Genomic DNA, 22,026 nt, shown 5'->3' on the forward strand with positions numbered 1-22,026 from the left:
TGTTTGTTTAACTATGAATAAAGCATTTCTGTAGAGAAAGGCTGGAATCCTATCTATTCTATCCTCCATCCCCTTTCTAAAGCCCTAGACTGTTTGCACAGATTTAAAGTGTTGTCATACCATTCGTCAGCTTTAAAGTCAAAGGAAGTGGTACAGAAAATGCGTAACCACAATACACCTAGAGCTCTGCAAGAAAAATAACAAATCTAATTGTCAAAATCTAGAATATTCCTCAGAAGCTCCACAGGGTTGAATCATTGTTAGTGATCTGATTCCTGATGGGAGGAGCAATCAGATAAGGGTAGCAATCTGTTATAGATCTGTACTAGTTAGACTGTGGAGTAGCAATCTGTTAATACTGGTTCCTAAAGACTGAGGAGTCAGCAATCTTGTAGTGTCTCAGATGTCGTCTTGCCACATAGCAATCTGTTCAGGATCTGATATAGTTGTGGGTGGATCCCTGGGCCGGTGGCAGATGACCACACCCCCAGGAGGATATCCTGAGAGGGACCACCGGCTAGGCTGGAGTATGGAGACAGACATAGTTCTTTTATTAAACAGGTTTTTGAAACCACCAGAGGTGGCAGTAGTGAGCTGATATGCCCAGCAGGGCTGTAGTCCCTCAAGTACTGGAACAGTGATCCAGGATGGCTGAGCTGTTGAGAAACTGTAGAAAGTGAGTAGGCAGAGTAGACAGAGTTCATGAACAGAACTAGATGATAAAACTTACATAAGGTCTCAAGGAAGCTCAGGAGCTGGAAAGGTTTAGGCCCTCGAGGAGCGAGTACCTGGTTCCAGGGAAAGCTCTGAGAGAGTGATGGTAACTCACAATTGTTTGTAGCAGCGATAGCTTCCAGACAGCAGAGAATCTTCAGAGTGTCCAGGAACATGGACCCTCGAGGAGCGAGTACCGGTTCCTATCTGCAATCTGAAAGTAAAGAAAAAGAGCGAGGCCCCCGAGGAGCAGGTACCTCTGGTTAGTCTGAGAAGGCGGAGGAATCCGAATCCTATCCCCTATCCTTGCTAACTCAATTAGATAGCGAAATAGAGACCTTTAAATATAGGAAGCGGATGACGTCATCTCAGGGGGACGCCCCTGAGGTTCGCGCCCTTGCTGGTATTTCAATCAGAGCGAGTGCGCGCACCCCCTAGGTCTTCAGGCAACATGGCGGATCTGCAACATCGAGCCGGTCCGGGGACGCCAGAGGGAGACAGCATGGAGACGCCGTGGCAGCCAGCCATCCATCAGACCCGGAGGGAGTCGCCACAGAGGTAAAGAGGGTGGAGTGAGGACGTCGAGCAGCGACGGTCGCAACAATCATCATGGAACTTTTTCCTCTTGGTTCTTTGAAACAGAACTATATTGTAAAAGATAAGTTTATATTATTAGCTTTTTCCTGCAAACAAAAAACAGATTTGTAAGTCTGAACCATACACACTTGTTCATATTTCTAAGGATACACAGATGTCTTCATAATTATAATATTTAAAATTAAATTTGTTATATATGAAAAGATCTTACTATAGAGTCTTTTTCACATTCCAGAGCACCACAGTCATTTTTCCTTTTAATGCAATGGTAAGAAATAGGAATGAATCCAAATTAGTTTTGGTTGTCATCAAGTAATCATAATCCTTCTTCATTATGAGATCACATAATTATGATAAATGGACGATACAAGAAACCAGATCCCTTATGCAAAGAAACGTAGTTTAGAAGGAGTTCAGAGATCAGGTCAAGCACATGATACATTTCCATGTTCTTTCCTCAATCGTAGGATGCCATTAGAGATCATTTCCTCATAGGATGCAAAACATCACCCAAACACTCCAGAATCTCACCTTCACTGATTGATTGTCAGTTTAGGGTAATGAACTATGAGTCCAGAGACTTGTGAACTCAAACTTTGCTCCTCTGTTGACTTTTTGGAAGAGATTAGGTAGGTTACTTAACCTTTGTCTTATTTTTCTCATTTGCAAGTGGGGAGTAATGTAACAATAATAATTATAATCATATCACTGCTCTTTCTAAACTTTACTCTTTGGAAGCTATCATAAAACACTAAAATCAAAAGTTAAATTCTCCACTTCAGATCTGATTGCATGCATGTTCCATAATCATTGCAATCAGAAGGCATACATATTCTGCCCTTATAGGTCCTTCATTTTTCAGCTCCCCATCTAATGGAGTAAAGGAAGAAATCTAGTGGTTAATGCAGCAGACCAGGAGCCAGCAAATTCCACTTCTCACACTAATATTCCTTGTGGCCTTGGGCAAGTCACTTCATCCTCCATTGCCTCAGGTATAAATTTAGTGTAGATGGTAAGCCCTCTGTGACAGAGACTTACCAACAGTGCCTGAATTTGTAATCACTTTGAGCTCAGATTTGGAAAAGCAAGTAATTAAACATAGTTGCCTCCACATGGTCCGTCTCCATAAAAAAAAAAAAAAAAAAAAAAGAGCCTTTGACTGAGCATGCCTGGGACAAAGTCATTTCCTGCCTCTGTATGGTCCATGGCATCTCAGGTAAAATGTGTTTTATTTTGGTTCTACTGTGCATTCATGGCCATGATGTCATTTCCTAGCCCTCATATAAGAGCCACCATGTTAAGAACATAAGAAATTGCTGGGTCAGACCAAGGGTCCATTAAGCCCAGCATCCTGTTTCCAACAGAGGCCAAACCAGGCCACAAGTACCTGGCAATTACCCAAACACTAAGAAGATCCCATGCTACTGATGCAATTAATAGCAGTGGCTATTCCCTAAATAAACTTGATTAATAGCCGTTAATGGACTTCTCCAAGAACTTATCCAAAACCCAGCTACACTAACTACATCCTCTGGCAACAAATTCCAGAGCTTTATTGTGCGTTGAGTGAAAAAGAATTTTCTCTGATTAGTCTTAAATGTGCTATTTGCTAACTTCATGGAATGCCCCCTAGTCCTTCTATTATTCGAAAGTGTAAATAACCGATTCACATCTACTCATTCAAGATCTCTAAAGATGGATGTGCATTATTTCCTGTCTCCAGAAAGCCACTGCCATCTTGAAAAATGTATTTCCAGTTCTGGTCTACATCATCAAAAAAGGACAGAAAAGGGGCATCCCCCTGTGATGTTATCAAAAAGGGACAGAAAAGGGTGTATTTGGGGCATGGCTATGATAGACTTCCTGCGATGGCATCAAGTAAAGAAAAAGAGCGAGGCCCCCGAGGAGCAGGTACCTCTGGTTAGTCTGAGAAGGCGGAGGAATCCGAATCCTATCCCCTATCCTTGCTAACTCTTTTTTACTACATTACTCCCCACTGCAAATATGCCAGATGTAGACTGGAAAATCCCATCTGCAGAAACTAAAAATAGTAGAGCAATAATGGATGCCATGCAAGTATCTTTGTTCAAACAAATGGTGTTGGAACCCACGAGAGAAGGTGCTATACTCGACTTATTGCTCAATAATGCAGATAATGTCTCAGATGTCCAGGTGGGCGCCCACCTCAGCAGCAGTGATCATCGAACGGTATGGTTTAATATCACTAATAGAATAGGGAAAAGAACCACAAAGACCCGAGTTTTACAGTTCAAAAACACAGACTTTGAGGAAATGGGAAAGTACCTGGAGGAAGAACTTAAAGGATGGGAGAACGAGAGAGATGTGGATCAGCAGTGGACCAATCTAAAAGGAGCAATCACCAAGGCAACTGCTCTATATGTTAGAAACATAAAGAAAAGCAAAAGAAAATTGAAACCTATCTGGTTCTCAAAGGAGGTGGCTGACAAAATTAAAGCTAAAAGAACAGCATTCAAGAAATATAAAGGATCCCAAAGGGAGGAGCACAAAGAAGAATATTTGTATCAACTGAGGGAGACGAAGAAAACAATCAAGTTGGCAAAAAATCAAGCAGAAGAGAGGATTGCCAAGGAGATAAAAAATGGTGACAAAACATTTTTCAGATACATCAGCGAAAAGAGAAAGGTCCAAAGTGGTATAGTGAAATTGAAAGGTGGTAATGATCAATGTGTGGAGACAGACGAAGAAATGGCAGAAATATTAAACGAATACTTCAGCTCTGTGTTCACTAAAGAAGACCCTGGAGAAGGACCATCTCTACACAACAAGAAACTGGAGGGAAGTGGAATAGATGAAAATCCTTTTACAGTAGAAAATGTGTGGGAAGAGCTAAAGAACCTGAAAGTGGACAAAGCCATGGGGCCTGATGGGATTCATCCAAGGATATTGAGGGAGCTCAGAGATGTTCTGGCGGGTCCGCTGTGTGACCTGTTCAATAGATCCCTAGAAACAGGAGTGGTGCCGAGAGATTGGAGAAGAGCGGTGGTGGTCCCGCTTCACAAGAGTGGGAACAGGGAGGAGGCTGGCAACTACAGGCCGGTTAGCCTCACTTCGGTGGTGGGAAAAGTAATGGAGTCTCTGCTGAAAGAGAGAATAGTGAACTATCTATAGTCCGGAGAATTGATGGACCAGAGGCAACATGGATTCACCAGGGGAAGATCCTGTCAGACAAATCTGATTGACTTTTTTGACTGGGTAACCAAGGAAGAGCGCTCGATGTCATATACTTGGATTTCAGCAAAGCTTTTGATACGGTTCCGCACAGGAGACTGGTGAATAAAACGAGAAGCTTGGGAGTGAGTGCCGAGGTGGTGACCTGGATTGCAAATTGGTTGACGGACAGAAGACAATGTGTGATGGTAAACGGAACCTTCTCTGAAGAGAGAGCGGTTTTAAGTGGTGTACCGCAAGGATCGGTGTTGGGACCGGTCCTGTTCAATATCTTTGTGAGCGACATTGCGGACGGGATAGAAGGTAAGGTTTGTCTTTTTGCGGATGACACTAAGATCTGCAACAGAGTGGACACGCCGGAAGGAGTGGAGAGAATGAGACGGGATCTAAGGAAACTGGAAGAGTGGTCGAAGATATGGCAGCTGAGATTCAATCCAAGAAGTGCAAAGTCATGCATATGGGGAGCGGAAATCCGAATGAACTGTATTCGATGGGGGGGGGAAAGGCTGACGTGCACGGAGCAGGAGAGGGACCTTGGGGTGATAGTGTCTAATGATATGAAGTCTGCGAAACAATGCGACAAGGCGATAGCAAAAGCCAGAAGAATGCTGGGCTGCATAGAGAGAGGAATATCGAGTAAGAAAAGGGAAGTGATTATTCCCTTGTACAGGTCCTTGGTGAGGCCTCACCTGGAGTACTGTGTTCAGTTCTGGAGACCGTATCTACAAAAAGACAAAGACAAGATGGAAGCGGTACAGAGAAGGGCGACCAGCAAGGTGGAGGATCTTCATCGCATGACGTACGAGGAGAGATTGAAGAATCTAAATATGTACACCCTGGAGGAAAGGAGGAGCAGAGGTGATATGATACAGACTTTCAGATACTTGAAAGGTTTTAATGATCCAAAGGCAACGACAAACCTTTACCATAAGAAAAAAATCAGCAGAACCAGGGGTCACGATTTGAAGCTCCAGGGAGGAAGATTCAGAACCAATGTCAGGAAGTATTTCTTCACGGAGAGGGTGGTGGATGCCTGGAATGCCCTTCCGGAGGAAGTGGTGAAGACCAGAACTGTGAAGGACTTCAAAGGGGCGTGGGATAAACACTGTGGATCCATAAAGTCAAGAGGCCGCCAATGAAGAGTAGGTGACTCGCCAGAATGATGGCTACTGCCTGGAGACAATACCCTTATTCAATAAACATGCACATGGTTACTGTGACTCCAACATCACTCTAAGCTTCAACAGCAAGAGGAAATGTGGAAAAAAGGATTTGCACTCACAAAGACGGGAGTAGCTGGCTTGTTACGGTGGTTACTACCCCAAACCAAATAACCAAATTACTACCTCCACCTTCCTCTATTCCTGATGCCTTTCAACTAGCTTGATCACTCCATTCTTATACTTCACTTTCAATGCATATCCAGCATAGTTCTCTGCTTCAACAGCAGGGGAGAAGAAAAACTGTTACTTCACACATCCAGCAGAGCTCTCTGCTTAAACGGCAGGGGAGAAGAAAAAAGGGTTCGCACTCACAAAGCGGGGAGTAGCTGGCTTGTTACGGCGGTTACTACCCCAAACCAAATGTACCTGATACTTCACTCTCGACGCATATCCAGCATGGCTCTCTGCTTCAACGGCATGGGAGAAAGACTGATACATCACGAATTTCCAGCATAGCTCTCTGCTTCAACGGCAGGGGAAAAGAAAAACTGATACTTCACGCATATCCAGCATAACTTCAACGGCAGGGGAGAAGAAAAAAGGATTCACACTCACAAAGCGGGGAGTAGCTGGCTTGTTACGGCGGTTAGTACCCCAAACCAAATGTGCCTGATACTTCACTTTCGATGCATATCCAGCATAACTCTCTGCTTCAACGGCAGGGGAGAAGATAAACAACCAATAAGGGCTGTATAACATAATCTGGGTAAAAACAAATAAGCATGGGTGTAGCTTGCTTATTGCGGCGGTTACTACCCCTACTACCTCTAACTAATCAAGCTAGATATTTCAATTGGATGCAGCTCCATCACCGCTCTCTACATTAATGGTGGGGGTGGAAGGGAATTAGAACCAAGAGCTAAGAGAAACAGATAAGTATGAGAGAAAAAATGAGGGAAGCTTGCTGGGCAGACTGGATGGGCCATTTGGTCTTCTTCTGCCGTCATTTCTATGTTTCTATATGTTTCTATAAGGCGGGGCAACGAGAATGCCAATTGGCTGACAGGAGGGCTCAGTGAGTGAGGCCTAACCCAGAAGTGAATGCTGATTGGCTGACAGGAGGTTCAAAACAAGTTTGATAAAAGCTAAACTCCCATACTATGCCCCTTAGTCCTAGTACTATTTAAAAGAATAAATGGCTGTGCCCTATTAATTTTTTCTGCACCACTCATGATTTTATAAACTATCATATACTCACTGAGCCATCTCATCTCCAAGCTGAAGAGCCCGAACCCATTTAGCCTTTCTCCTTAAGGGAGCCATTCCATCCCCTTTATCTTTGTTACCAGGGTGGGCTCTAGGGCAAATGGCGCTCTGGGTGAAAATTGGATCCCCATGGGCTCTTCAGCATAACCAATGATGCCTGTGGCACCCAGGGCACCCTTCAGCTCACAGTGCCCTGGGCGATCGCCCAGCACACCTTACCAAAAAGGACCGGCACTGTTTGTTAGCCTTCTCTGTAATTTTTCTAGTCCTGGTAGAACCTTTTGGAGCGCATCACTTCTGCAATGCACCCAAGTACTTCCACTTCCAGCCTTGGAAAGGAGACTCAGACTGGAAGGTCTCCTGAATCATTGAAAACAATGCCATGCTCAGCTATGCAGCTAGCCATATCTGCATGTTTAAGGAAGGAAAATCTTAATGAAAAAGTCTGATCATAGAACTCTGTTCTCACACATCACTTCTCTTGGAAAGTTAGTTTCCAAAGGGAATATAGGATATAAACAGGATGACGTTGGCCCAGAGGGTGGCTACTAAAATGGTCAGTACTCTTCATTCTAAAACATAAGGAGAAAGAGTTAAAGATCTAAACATGTATACCCTAGAGGAAAGGCAGGATAGAGGAGATATGATAGAGACATTCAGATATCTCAAATGTTTCCATGCACAGGAGATGAGCCTTTTTTAGTGGAAAGGAAGCTCTAGAAAGAGGGGTCATGAGATGAGGTTGAAAGGGAGTAGATTCAGGAGTAATCTTAGGAAATATTTCCTTACAGAGAGGATGGAGGATGTGTGGAAGCGCCTCCAGTGGAGGTTGTAGAGACAAAACAGTATTTGAATACAAGAAAGCATGGGATAAATACAGAGGATCTCTAAGGAAGTGATGAGAATTATAATGCTAAATTAATTAGACAGATGGGAAGACTGGATGGAACATATGGTCTTTTTCAGCTGTCATGTTTCTATATAATCTAAAAAGCTTCACTTTTATTTCATTTGTTCACAATTACTTAAGTTTTTTCTTACTGGGCAAATTTGGGACAAAGGAGCAGGAGAAAGTCAAAGAGTTTTCTCTAATTAAAATTACTGTTTTCTTTCTTACTACACTTCACTAAGTTGCCCTAAGCTTAACATCAACATTTGTTCTATGCACACATATTACAATTTCATCTGTAAAAAAAACATGTCACTTGAAGGATCATGATTTAGAAAGTTTAGCTTTGAATAGTGTTGCGATTCTGCCCGTGGCTAAGGCCTCGAGCAGCCTCTTACCTGGTCTTCTCCAGCCGGCCCCCGACACCATCTTGCCGGCACGGCAGGAGCCGTGCCGGGGTTCCCTATTGCAACAGGAGGCCTCCACCGATGGTCTCCCACAGCCCGGACGCCGCTGTCGTGCCGGTGCGGCAGGAGCCACGCCGGTCTCTCCCCCATGGCCCAGAGGCTGCCATCTTCCCACAGGCCTGGAGGCCTGCTCTTCAGCGGCAGGACGCCACCAGTTCTTCCCGCGGCATGGAGCCGCTAAGTCCTCCGCTGCGGCCCGGAGGCCACAGTCCTCGGGCTCACCTGCAGCATGGAGCTGCTCCTCATAGTCCAGGCCTGCTCCGGCTCTTCCTCTTCTCAGCGGCAGCATGGCCGCTGTTCAGGGTCCTGCACCACTTCCTCCTTCCTGCTTCCTAGGGGCGGGCCCGTGTCTTCTCTCCGGATTTAAAGGGCCAGTAGGGAGTGGCCCTCTGGTCCCACCTGCAAGCTCCTCCCTGGGCGTCTCCTTGGTTAGCGCTACAAAAGGGATCCTCGGTCAGTCTAGCTTTGCCTTTGCAAGGAGCAAGTTCATCCTAGGACTTCCTGCCTTCCGCTCCTGCTTGGCTTCCTTCTTTATGGGATCCCTCTTCATTCGTTGTTCCTGGTCTCTTCGCTGGATGTCCCTTGTCTCATCCTGATGTTCTAGTTCCTGTCATCCTGATGTGTCCTGATGTCTTCATCCATATTGCTGAGGTTCCGTCATCCCGTCCCTCGTGGTCCGCGACCAGCCCAGCTGAGCTGAGAAGGGTGCGCAGTGACCCAGTGGTCCACGACCACCCCCACTGGGGTGTGTAGGGTGCTGGCAAGATTCCTCCATCCCACGGGGCTGAAGATCCTTCTCCTGATGTCCTGGGTTCCTGATTGAACCCTAGTGGCCATCTTCAGCCCAACCTCAGGACTCCTCTGTTGCATCTTCCACGCCAGGTCAGAGGTTCTGTCCTCCATCTAGTGACCTGTCAGGTGTGTCGATCACGCTGGGTCCCGAGGCTCCGTCCAGGACGTCTCTGCTGGGAGTTGTCTGGATTCCTTCTGTCCAGTTGTCCATCTGCTGTTCCTGGATTCCTTGTGGGCCGTCATCCGTCCTGTGCTTGTTGCTTCTCTTCAGTGAGTGTCTGCCAGTGGCGGGAGGCCCTCTGCTCTCTCGGAGCTCTGGACTTTTATCTTGTCTGGTTTTAACTAGTCTTAGTCTTAGTCACTCCCCGATGTGTCTTCGTCAGCTCTGGTGTCATCAGCATCCATGTTCCAGTCCTCTTCCACCTCTGCCTAGTGTCTGGCCTGCCGCCTCTGCTGTTACCCAGCAGCAGGTCTGAAAGGGCTTGGAGTGGTCGGAGGACTACTCAGAGGCCAACCTTGCGTGGTTGGTCTCACAGAGGTGTGCAGGTTGGCAGGGGCGTGGTCTCCACTCCATCCCAGATGAGGATCCATCTCGCTGCAAGGGCACACACTCCTCGTCCCGCACTGGGGAGCGCCCCCTAGCGCTCCCTTCCATCACAGTGCAACAAATAGGTCAAGCTGCAGGTGTTCTCCTCTCCTCTCCCTTCTCCCTGATATAGGTCCAGATCACTAACAACAAGATTAAGAATCTCCTTTTCTGGTTGAAATACAGAAGCCTGACTGCTTACATTCTGATGAATTATTTCTTTTAGGAATATTTTCACTAACTTATACAATTTGTTAAAGCTTTTTGCCATTATTTGCAGCTGCTACTTGCTGCCAGATAGCTGGATAAATCAGTATTTACCCAGTTAGTGGTGACAGCCATTTGCCCATAGGGCTCCTAACTTTTTGTTTTCCTCTTTAAACCTTTTTTTTTTTTCAATTTTTTTAGTAGCGCTGGAAACTTAATTCCAGCTCTGACCCAGGAGCTAAGTTTTCAGCATTAAAAAAGGTGCACTGGCCAAACAGTCTCTCTGCCTCAGGGAGTACTGCAGTGCTTAATGCCCTCATTTGCATGGGATTTCTATTCGAGGGCCCTAAGCAGTATTCTCATTTAGGGAACACACATTTTCTACATGCAAAACTCCTTGCTGCCTTGGCAGTAAATTTTGCATCCAGAAAATTCACGTTGAAGTGCATTTGGCTGAACCCACCTTTCTGCATCAGTCTCTGGGTGAATTGTCAGTGAAAGGAGCAAGTCCCATCAGTGAGTGATTTTGGCTAAAGTTACCCAGACAACATTAGCCAGTTAAATTTACTCAGTTCTAAATGGGGATTGGTCTCTTCACTGGCAGGACCAGTCATTGGTTTTTTAACCTGGAATGAAGTGAATACATTAGTACTAATATGCTGGGAGCTGTCAGTTCTATCATACTTAGTCAACTTTCAAGGGTTTAGGCTCCTAACTTTTTTTGAGTTAGACCCCTAAATTGAGCTTTTTGAAAGTTTACTAGGACTGAGTCCCTAAATTTAGGATCCCAAAAAGTGGGTGACTACAGGGGAGGAGTTAGGGCGGGGAGACAAAGTTAGGAGCTTAGCACTGATTGTCAGAATTAGGCAGCTAAATTAAGGGCCTAAATCTATGAAAATGAATAGCAGGCCTAGATTTAGGGTCCTAATTATTAGTCTCTTAAATGTATGAGAATTTTCAGCTGAAAACTTAGGCCCCTAAGTTCAGCCAAAAATAAGTCCCTATCTTAGGAACCTAACATAGGGGCCTAAACTTTGCTCAGCTTTTTGTGAATATCAACCTTTTAGTATACACTCCAGGGGGGACCACTTTTGGGGGTTCAAATGGTAGTGGGGGGGGGGGATTTGGTCAACATCTTTTTTTTAGGTAGGGGCTGGGTTTGGTTCTCTACCCGCTCAGCATGCTAGGATTTTTTTTTTTTTTTTTAGTTATCTGACTAACTTTAGAACAGTAATTTGTCTGACCAGAGTTAGCCGGATACTTTATGTGATCAGTGCTCAATATTGGCACTAGCTGGATAAATTGTAGCTACATTCCCAGAATGCCCCCTCACTACCTCATTTTATCTGGTTAAATTTTTGCAGGGTAACAATTACCCAGCAAAAATGTAGCCGGGGAATGGGGAAGCTTTTTAAAACCTTGATTTTTGCCAGCTAATTCCAAAAGTTAGCCAGGCAAATGCTTTGAATGTGGACCACCAGTTTTACTCCTATCTCTTTTATGCTATTAGCACTTGATTCTGTAGGGGTTTATTTGGCTTTTCTGAGCAGAGGTGTGAAAGATTTGAGGTCATTAGGTCATAGTAAATAAGATTAATTTAATTAAATATATTAATTTTCTCACTAAAGGAAATGCTTCAACATTTTGCAAGAGTAAGGTTCAAACCTAGTCTCTGTTACCTCAATAGGATCTCGCAGTGCCTGACACGGATCTACACCATTCCCCCACCCCCTGGTAAAACTATTTTGCTGGAGGCTACAACATTCTATCCCAGTTGTTTGTTGGGAGTTGACAGAAGCGTAAATCATTCAGTGTGCAGGAAACGACTCTGAGCTGAGCTGCAGCATGTTGAGCCAGCCTTTGATGCCGACTGGTTGGACAGGTTCCTGGGTGACTGAGGGACCGGTTTAACTGGTCTGTTATGCCAACAAATTCTGGTATTATTCCATGTTCCTCAGAATGCAGGAACCTGCCCAGCCAGTTAAATGAAAGGCATATTAGGTTATCCATTGCACACTGTATATATCGTAGGTGTAGCTGGCTCCTCTACATAATAGCAGGCAGCCTCCTAGTCTTCTCTCTCGTGGTCCAGGCTGGTTTCCTCCCCTCAATGGTGCCTGACGTTCATAGTTTGAGGCAGAGTTAGCAGTAAAATATTCAGCATCCCTGACCAAGAGCAAAACTTCCAAAAATTGAAGTGAAACGGTGAGTCCTTTTTCATTTTGGCTTCCTTCCCTCTTGCTTGCTTTTATATATAATCTCCATATAGATTTGAAATTCTGCAACGGTAGTTTATTTGGAAGTACTCGCTGGGCGTGGCTGCACTGCCCATCACTAGAGCTCCTGGCACTAATGTCCCCGCCATGATTTGTGGCCAGCTAACTTTTGACAGTCCTGAAGTCTTTTTAGTAATGGATTGATTTTGCATTGCTTTACCTGTGCTAGTTTGTTTCTTTTTTTTTAATTTTAGGCAGAGCAGGTGCGTTTTGAAAAATTAGCAAAATTCAGAATTAAAGCATTATTCACGCAGTACCAGCAGATCATTTCTGTGATACCAGTCCTAATCATCCAAACAGATTTTAAGGTGGGGCGCGAGAAGCAGAGAGAAAAATAGGGAGTGGGGGGCACGAGAGCAGGGGCAGAGCTTAGCCAGAGGTGCACGATGTGGAAAACAAAACCGAAGCCCAGTAAAGTAAAGCCACCCAGCCTTGGCAACTGCCGAAGCCTGGAAGCCGGGCAGCAGTGTACAAGCTGAGCTGAAGAGAAAGGAATGAAGGCAGGTTTCATCATGCCTGCTAATTCTGGAAAAAAAATCTTTGACTCAAGAAAATGAGCATCTTGTCTTAAACTTAAAAAAATAAATTAATTATACAGTCCCCGCCTTCCCTTCCTTCCCTCCCCCACCCAGCTTTTTTTCCAGTAATTTCAGGTTAGTTGGTATAAATCTCTTTTTTAATGTAGCCATTACAAAGAGTATTTGGTGCCCTAAGCGAGCCTGTCATGCACCCCCTTTACCCAACTTAGCTTTTGGTGACTGCTCCAACACAGGCTTCCTCCTACCGGTGGCAGTGGTTTCAGCACAGAGCTCCTGTCATTGGTGGTATTGGCTCCGGCACAGCATCCCCCAAAGCCTCCACTGGCATTTGGGGGCTATTAAGAGCCCCCAAAAGTTTGGCACTCTAGGCCAGTGGTCCCCCCAACCCTGATCGGGGGGCCCTCCAGCCAGTCGGGTTTTCAGGATATCCAGAATGAATATGCATGAGAGAAAATTTGCATGTTATTGGAGGCAGTGCATGCAGAGTTGGGGACCACTGCTCTAGGCTACCGCATGGTTTTCCTAATGGTAGCATCAGCCCTGGTAGGAGGAAGGTCATTGTTCCAGAAGCCTATACCTTGCGTTGTGTTTCATCTTTTGTTAGGCTTTGCGTGTTAGGCTCTAAAATGGAAAGGCAGCAGGGTACAGGCTGAGAACCCAGAGCCATATATCAGGGAGATATTTAACTGTCTTTAGCTTGATGAAAAAAAAAAAAAAAAGAATTATATTTTATTTTTCTTTGCAAAGCTTTTCAAATGACTTTTCTGCCACAGTAGGTCATTCGGGCAAATATCATCCAGGCCGTTTCCACTTTTTATTGTATTCCTTCTTCTTCAGTTGCCATACAGTTTAAATCTTATAATGATATACTGTCTGGAATTTAAAAAAATCTGCAGCCTTCATTGTGCCACACCCTGTACTGTGGAAAAAAAAAGCAGCCCTCCCCTATGCGACCACTTTAGTTGTCTGTGCAATTTTCGTTCTTTTCATTTATGGCTGTGAAGCATGCATAGTGGTCTATTAAGAGTCAGCCGAGTAGCTCCCCAGTTGATTTAGATTCATAACAATGGGCTTAGCTGAACAGTAAAGAGCGTGCACTGCACCTGGAGGTACATCCTGTAATGGGTGGCATGCATTATATCAGTTATTCAAACATTTTGCGTGGTCATTAGCAAGACTGTATTCACCAGAAAACCCTGAACTGACCAAAGCCTGCTTTGCTGGTTCAGATTCCCTGGCAACTAAAGACCTGATGTGCAGCTGACTGCAACGTTTGGTTGTGTGGCTGGACTTCACTGTGAAACACTGTGTGCACTGGGAAGGGGGTGATAGGGTGGAGAGGAGAGAGCCAGTCAACAAAGGTTTACCCAGAGGTGCAAACTAGGGAGGATCCTTTGGTAAAGGGAGCCTTAGGTGTTGAAAATATACATACATCAAGTAGAGAAACGCCGAGCTGCATGTAGAGGTCGCACACCAGCCTTCATAAATAGTGCACACTGTGTGCCTGTGGAGAAACCAGTGACTAAATTAGACCATTTGTGATCCGACGGAATTCAACCCCCTTCATTGTCAGATATATAATTGTGCATCCAGTTTTGCTCTTTTTGCAACAGTGTTAGCAACTGGCATTCAGACTTAGGGCCCTTGGTATTAAGTGTTTTCCCATAGACACAAAATGATACAAAACCTTTCCTACTAGGCCCCTGAATCGTAAGGCTTAGCTTCATGAGGAGATCTGGTTGTGAAAGCCAAGCTCTCAAACACTGGATATTGTAAGAAGACCTGGACCCGGACTTTCAAAGCCCTGAAAGAGAAGGCAATCCTTCCCTTTTGTTATACAGCAACCATGTCAGAGCACGAAGTAATTTTTTTAATGCAGTCCCATCACTACTTACTGATAACTACTTAAAGTGCATTAAAAAAAAAAAAAGAAAGAATTTAATTACAAGCTCTGGACAAACTATGTCGCTTTTGTTTTGGCTGGCAACCAGAAGCGCATAAAGGGATTTCTGCCGCGTTCCTGCTCTTTTATCTCTGCACCTGGTCATGTCATTTCACTCAGTTACAGTGCACCTTTTGTAGATAATGAAGCAAAGCTGGAGCTGCTCCAAGTCAAGGGAAACAAAATGAATATTGTGCAAGCCAGGAAGGACTTCTCAAGAGCTTCTATCAGTGCTGTCCATCGTGAAACACACAGGCAAGGCCGCCCAGACACTGAGTGAACTTCATCAAACAACAAAACTTCTTTATCACCGCACTGTAATCAATAACCATCAATTAGGCCCAAGGGAAGACAGATGGAGACACTTGGGGTCCAGCAAATGCTGCTGGGTACAGATCCAAGTCCAGAAAGACTGGCATTTCAATAGCGGCACTGCAAGGGTTGCTTGCCATAGAGATTGGAAGCCATGGACGCTCTTGAATATGCTCAACATTAGCAGAATGCACAAGTCTCATCCCTCCCCACAGTTTTTGTGTGTGTGTGTGTGTTTACTCATGCCTGCTGAGATGAACCACATGCTGTTCCAGTACAACCAGTATTTTTTTTTTTTAACCCGTCTAAAACAAATGAATTCGGAGCAGCAGGAGTTTTACCACAATCCCTGGGTAAATCCGATGACCCTGCCTCCTGCACTTTGGGCCACATCTTGCAACCCTGGCTCCTGTTTCTGGCTGACCTCAAAAAGGACAGGTATTTAGTAGGACAAATTACTTTTAATCCTATCTTCAAACATGCAGTTTTATATGGAAGGAAACTGCAGGGGAGGAGGAGTTCAGGTCAGTGATCCTAATGAAAGCATGACTAGCCCTGTGCTTTACTTGTTATTATATTGTCATTACCTTCCCCCGATGCTGATAGCAGGGAAGGAGACCCATTCCCACAATATTTCTTTCTGCTTGCTCGGGTACTGTAGCTTCCCCCTAGCAGAATATTACTCACCTCTATTGCCTATTAACAGCCTGCAATCCCCCTCTGGAAGAGAAAGTTGCCAGGAACATGACTTGCGGTTAAAACACAGGGGTTGGGTGGCAAGCTACATAAGCTTGTGTGAAAAAAACACAAATTATCAGCTTCCAAGGACTAACACTCACTGTTGCCCTGAGCTCCACTTCATGTTTTTCAAGTGTTGGGCAGATTCACCAGATGCAGCAACGGCTGTGGCCCTGCAGGTAATAAAATACTACACTGTAGCATTCCTTTGCTCCTATAGCATTTCCTACCCTGTTTTAATTTATCTGCAGAATTTAAACGAGGTGGCCCGTAATTGTGTGTCACAGGTGTGGTGGGAAGGAGGAGAGAAAGAGCTTAGGCAAGTGATATCTGCCTTCAGGACTATAACCTTTAATATTGTTCAAAACCAAAACCATTTTCCAAAAAGGAAAAAAAAAAGGATATCGGAGAGAGAGTGTGTTTGCTTGGCTTAGGTTATCAGCACTCTGTTAAAGAATAAAAGCTTCTTATCCCCTTTTATATGGTGTAGCAGATGAAAACAGAAGATGCATTCCAAATAGGCAATAAAGAAGAATGTGTGGGTGTGTTTTTTCTGTTTTAATCTTCTTACTGTGCTATTTCTGTTAACTTCACACTGTGGAAAGGAAAAGACTAGTGGCCACTGCCAGGTGCACAGGAGACAAGAGAAACCAGTGCAAGATTATCCTTGTTGCACAAGAGTCAGAGGAAGCCATTAAGAAGATATGGATTTGGGTCTTTACTGTGGTTTCCTGGATTCTCTTAAGGAGTCCATTTTGAAAACTAGAACAAGGGGGAAAGCCAACAGTCACTCAGCAGTGCATGGTTCGGAGGAATGTATCTTTGAAAGATACTAATGAAATAGGAGAGTTAGGGCATCCCAACAGAGAGGTTCCAAAAAAACAAAAGAAGCCCAAGTACCTAAAGAATTCCAAATTATCCCTATCAACTGAAAAGTAGAATGTTAATACAAACAAAAAACACACTTTGAAATGTCTGTATGCCAATGCCAGAAGTCTAAGAAGTAAGATGGGAGAGTTAGAGTGTATATAAACATAATTGGCATCTCAGAGACCTGGTGGAAGGAATATAACCAATGGGGCAGTGCTATATCGGGGTACAAATTGTACCACAATGATGGGGAGGATCAACTTGGTGGGGGTGTAGCACTTTCTGTCCAGGAGGGTATAGAGTCCAACGGGTTAAAGATCATAGAAGAGACTAAATGCTCAGTAGTATCTATATGGGTAGAAATCCCATGTGTGTTGGGTAAGAGTATAGTGACAGAGTATACTACCGTCCACCTGGCCAATCAGTCAGATGATGAAATGCTAAGAGAGATCAGGGAAGCTAACCAATTTGGCAGTGCAGTAATAATGGGAGATTTCAATTACCAGACAAAAAAGTGCAGAAAAGATTTAGTCCAAAACCACAAAGTAGTTCAAAAGCTCTACAGAGCAGGATAACTTTTATTCATTTTTAAACGGCAACTCCATTTACCCCAGCATGGCCTGGGTAAATGTAACATCTGGACATGCTAGAGACATAAAACTCCTGGATGGAATAAACAACTGCTTCATGGAGCAATTGGTTCAGGAATCAATGAGAGAGGGAGTTATTTTAGATTTAATTCTTAGTGGAATGCAGGATTTGGTGAGAGAGGTAATGGTGGTGGGACCACTTGGCAATAGAGATCGTAACATGATCAAATTTGAAGAATTGTCTGGAAGGGGGACAATATATAAAACTACATCTCTAACACTAAATTTTCAAAAGGGAAACTTTGATAAAATGAGGAAAATAGTTAGATAAACACCTGAAAGATGGAACTGCAAATGTTAAAAGTATACAAGAGGTGTGGACATTGTTTAAAAAACAATCTTAGAAGCGCAGTCTTTTGCGCTGGAGGTGGCCTGGTGCAGGATTGGTACGGACCTCTGGTCGGACCCAGAGAGCGCCTGCCACCAGGAGGTGGAGCACACTAGGAGAGAGAGGCTAGCTGGAACTTCACCAATAACAGTCCGGGGTTTCTGCAGGTTGAGCCCTTGGGTACCCAGACCGCCTGGACTTAGGTGGGCCTCAGATGGTGTCCCGGAGAGGTGTGCCTACCACGAGCAAGGGTGCGTGGCTGATGCAGAGTGGATGAGCTAGACCTGAACCGGAAGCTCCGGAGACCTCAGGGAGGCAACAGTTCAGGTAGCTCCTCCGGGTGAGACAGGCAGTGCCTGTAGGTCTAGCCAAGTGGAAGCCGTGGTTGGCTTCCAAACAAGTTGGCCCAATGGTCACAAGAGGTCAGAAGAGAGTGTCCCAGTGAAGCGCAAGGGTCAGAGCCAGAGTATCAGTCCAAGAGAGGTCAGCCAAAGCAGGGATCAATACCAGAATCAGTCCGTGCGAAGTCGAGGAAAGCGAGGGTCGGTTCCAGGCGGCAGGCAAGAGAATGGTCAGGCAGGCAGTGGTCAGTTCTAGGCAGCAAGCAGAGAATGGTCAGGCAGGCAGAGGTCAGTACCAAAGGTCAGTCCGGAGAGGTACTACCTGGGAAGGATACGGGAACACGGAGATGCTGGGACTGGAGACGCTGGAACAGGAGACACTGGAAACACGATGCAAACTATCGCACCAACGGTGTCGACCCGATTGCCAAGGAGAGACTCTGGGGGAAGAGCCTCACCTTATATACCAGGGCTATGTGATGTCATCTCTGGGCGCCGCGGACCAATTTCCTGCGCTGGGCCTTTAAAGGGAAGTGCGGCCCCCGCACATGCACCTAGGGGTGGGGCCAATGCCATGGAGGACACCAAGCCCTGGGATGAGGAGTGCTGAGAGCTGGAAGGCCCTGACAGGTCTGGGGATGCCTGGGAGCGCCGCGGGTGATGGGAGCTGGCTGCAGATGCCGAGGGGGAGCTGGAGTTGGTGGATGGAAGGGCAAGGTGAGTGGGACCGGCCGCGGTGCCGGCGCAGTCAGGACTCGCAACAGTACCCCCCCCCCCCTTCTAAGCCTCCCCCTTACCAGCTTGGGTTTCTCAGGATGGTTCTAGTGGATTCCCTGAATCAGCTCTTTATCAAAGATATTGTGAGAGGGCCTCTAGGAGTTTTCTTCTGGGCCAAACCCCTCCCATAACAGGAGTTACTCCCAATGGCCCTGACGACGTCGAACTTCGAGGATCTCTTTGACCTGTAGGGCGTTCTTGGGTTCTGGCGTGTGTTGAGTGGGAGTAGGAGGCCTTCGGGAAGGCCAGGAGAGGACCAAAGGTTTCAACAATGACACATGGAACGTGTTGTGGATTCCCATGGAGGCGGGGAGTTGCAGTTGATAAGTGACCGCTCCGATACATCGCAGAATTAAGAAATGACCAATGAATCTGGGAGCTAGTTGCTGAGATGGCAGTCGTAGTTGAATATGTTTCGTGCTTAGCCAGACCTTTTGGCCAGGCCGGAACAGTGGTGTGACCCGACAATGGACGTCAGTAAAAGGCTTGGCCTGCTCGGCTGCTTGGTTTAGTCTCTCTTTTATCTGATTCCAGAGTCTGCATATAGTTTGTGCTGTAAACTGAGCTGCAGGTGAAGGTACACTGAGTGGAACTGGTAGAGGTAGGCATGGTTGGCGGCCAAAGACTACCACAAAAGGAGAGACATCAGTGGCAGAGGCTACATGAGTGTTGTTTATTTATTTTTATTTACTGACATTTGATCACTTTACATTCAGGTTCTGTAGGAATTTCCTATCCCCAGAGGGCTTACAATCTAAATTTTTTACCTGAGGCAATGGAGGGTAAAGTGACTTGCCCAAGGTCATAAGGAGCTACAGTGGCACTTAAACCCTGGTCTCCTGGTTTCTAACCCACTGCTCTAACCACTAGGCTATTCCTAGTTCTTCCCAAGGCAGGAGATCAGCTCAGTTATCTTGCTGGTCGTTGACATATGATCGTAGAAATGATTTTAAGGAACGGTTTGTCTTTTTGGCTTGGCCATTTGCTTGCTGATGGTAGGCTGAGATTAAGTTTAATGTAATATTAAACTTCTTACAAAGGGATCTCCAATATTTAGCAGCAAATTGAGGGCCCCGGTCGGAGACAATTTCCTGAGGTAGTCCATGCAGATGAAATACATTGGTTAGAAAGAGTTTGGCTAGCTCTGGAGCTGAAGGGAGGCCAGGTAATGGGACAAAGTGGGCCATTTTTGAGAAGCGATTCATAATGACCCAGATTACCATGTTTCCTTATGAAGGAGGCAGGTCCATGATAAAATCAGTGGAGAGACTTGACCAGGGTTCGGTGGGTGCAGGAAGAGGTTGGAGGAGGCCCCATGGGCGACCAGTCGGAGATTTTTGCTGCGCTCAAATTGGACAGGAGTCCACTTAGTCGCGGGAGTCTTTTATCATACTAGGCCACCAATTGTGCCTTCGAAGCATCTCAAGAGTCTGGGCTCGGCCGGGGTGACCAGCTAGCTTAGAGTCGTGAGCCCAATGGAACACACGCTCACGGAGATGGCGGGGGACCACCATCTTCACAGCTGGTACCGTGGTGGTGACTGCAATCAATATGCAAGCTGGATCGATGACGTGCCTGGGAGTTTCAGGTGTATCTTCCGGCTCGGCAGAGCGAGAAAGCGCATCTGCCCGGAGATTTTTAGCTGCTGGGTGATAGCGGAGCTCAAAGTTGAAACATTCAAAGAACAGGGCCCAGCGGGCTTGTCTGGGATTGAGTAATTGGGCCTCCTTGAGGTGTTCTAGATTCTTGTGGTCAGTAAATATTGTGAACTGGTGTTGTGCCCCTTCCTGTATCATTCCATGGTGAGACTATACCTTGAGTACTGTGTACAATTCTTGTCACCCCATCTCAAAAAAGATATAGTTGTGATGGAGAAGGTATAAAGAAGGGCAACCAAAATGATAAAGGGGATGGAACAGCTCCCCTATGAAGAAGGGCTAAAGAGGTTAGGACTGTTCAGTTTGGAGAAGAGACCACTGAGGGGAGTATGATAGAGGACTTTAAAGTCATGTGAGGTCTAGAATAGGTAAATATGAATTGGTTATTTACTCTTTCAGATAACAGAAGGATTAGGGGAATTCCATGAAGTTAGCAAGTAGCACATTTAAAACTAATCAGAGAAAATTCTTTTTCACTCAATGCACAATTAAGCTCTGGAATTTGTTGCCAGGGGATGAGGTTAGTGCAGTTAGTGTATCTGGGTTTAAAACGATTTGGATAAGTTCTTGGAGAAGTCCATTAACTGCTATTAATCAAGTTGTCTTAGAGAATAGCCACTGCTATTATTGGTATCAGTAGCATGGAACCTACTTAGTGTTTGGGTACTTGCCAGGTACTTGTAGTCTGGATTGGCCACTGTCGGAAACAGGATGCTGCGCTTGATGGAACTTTGATCTGACCCAGTATGGCAATTTCTTATAATTCTTATATTCTTAATGCTAACACAGAGATCCATGGGGCCTTATTTCATATAGATTGCATTTTCCATTGCCACAGAATGGGAAAAAGTAATTTTTGAATATAACTCGTAACATCCAATAAAGTTGATCTAACTAGGCAGAAGGCGATTCTATAAGGAAACTCAGCACACCTCTCGCTACAGTGCAAGCATTAAGCGGAGCATTAGCAGTAAATTTGAGAGACAAAGATCATCTACAGCATTACCTTGGCTTACGAGTGCCATTTATTCCTGTCATGGCATGTGCAATACTAATGCCGCTTTACCACATCCCTCCCGATGCGAAACACGGTCCATGTAGGGGGACTGACATTTCAATAAAGATTTGGCATTTTGGAATTATTGAACTTTTCCTGTTGAAATTGTTTTTTCTGGTTTGTTTTTACATGGACCTTTGCAATTTATTTTGCAACACACCTGTTGGATTATATGCAATACTAACCCATCTGGAGACACTAGCACTACCCTTATGAAACTAGCAAGGGAAGCTTAGTATACCTGTAAGTTCTCAAAATTGAAGTGCTGCTGCTTTTATTTGAATCTTTTCATTGAAATGAAGGCTATGACCTTCACTCTCTTGTGCTATTTGCATCCATGGTCAGTATATAGTAGCTTTTTTTTCTTTTTTCTTTTTTTGTGCTTCATGGGACTGTTTCAGAAAATGGCAGTCTTTTCTTAAGTACTTCTGCTTGGCAGTGTGGCCATCTTCACTGTTCTTGTTCAGTCAGGCAATGAACAGCAGCAAGTGACTCATGAATTTTTCCAAAAGGATGATGCCACAAAACACTTTCAAGGGGCAACATCTGGTATAGCATAGTTCACACATTTGAAACACTTCCATTATATTTTTCCAATAAAAAGCTGCCTTTATAAAAGGGGTAGGGGAGTGCCTGGCAGTAGTCAC

At 45.1% G+C, this 22,026-nt stretch overlaps 1 protein-coding gene across 5 annotated transcripts in view; it reads left to right on the plus strand.

The window, feature by feature from the left end:
• Positions 1-11,861: 11,861 nt before the first annotated feature.
• RBBP8 (RB binding protein 8, endonuclease) overlaps positions 11,862-22,026 on the plus strand; it is a 379,857-nt gene continuing 369,692 nt past the window's right edge. For 2 of the 5 annotated variants that reach the window (XM_029591118.1, XM_029591123.1), the window contains exon 1: positions 11,868-12,096. The gene's annotated coding sequence lies outside the window, so the exon portion shown is untranslated. Of the gene's footprint in view, positions 12,097-15,382; positions 15,399-15,861; positions 15,878-22,026 lie in introns of those variants that run through there. The other 3 variants (XR_003854777.1, XM_029591120.1, XM_029591121.1) reach the window with 3 other exon arrangements.

Source organism: Rhinatrema bivittatum, chromosome 2, assembly GCF_901001135.1.
Source record: "Rhinatrema bivittatum chromosome 2, aRhiBiv1.1, whole genome shotgun sequence".
NCBI classification, from domain to species: Eukaryota; Metazoa; Chordata; class Amphibia; order Gymnophiona; family Rhinatrematidae; genus Rhinatrema; species Rhinatrema bivittatum.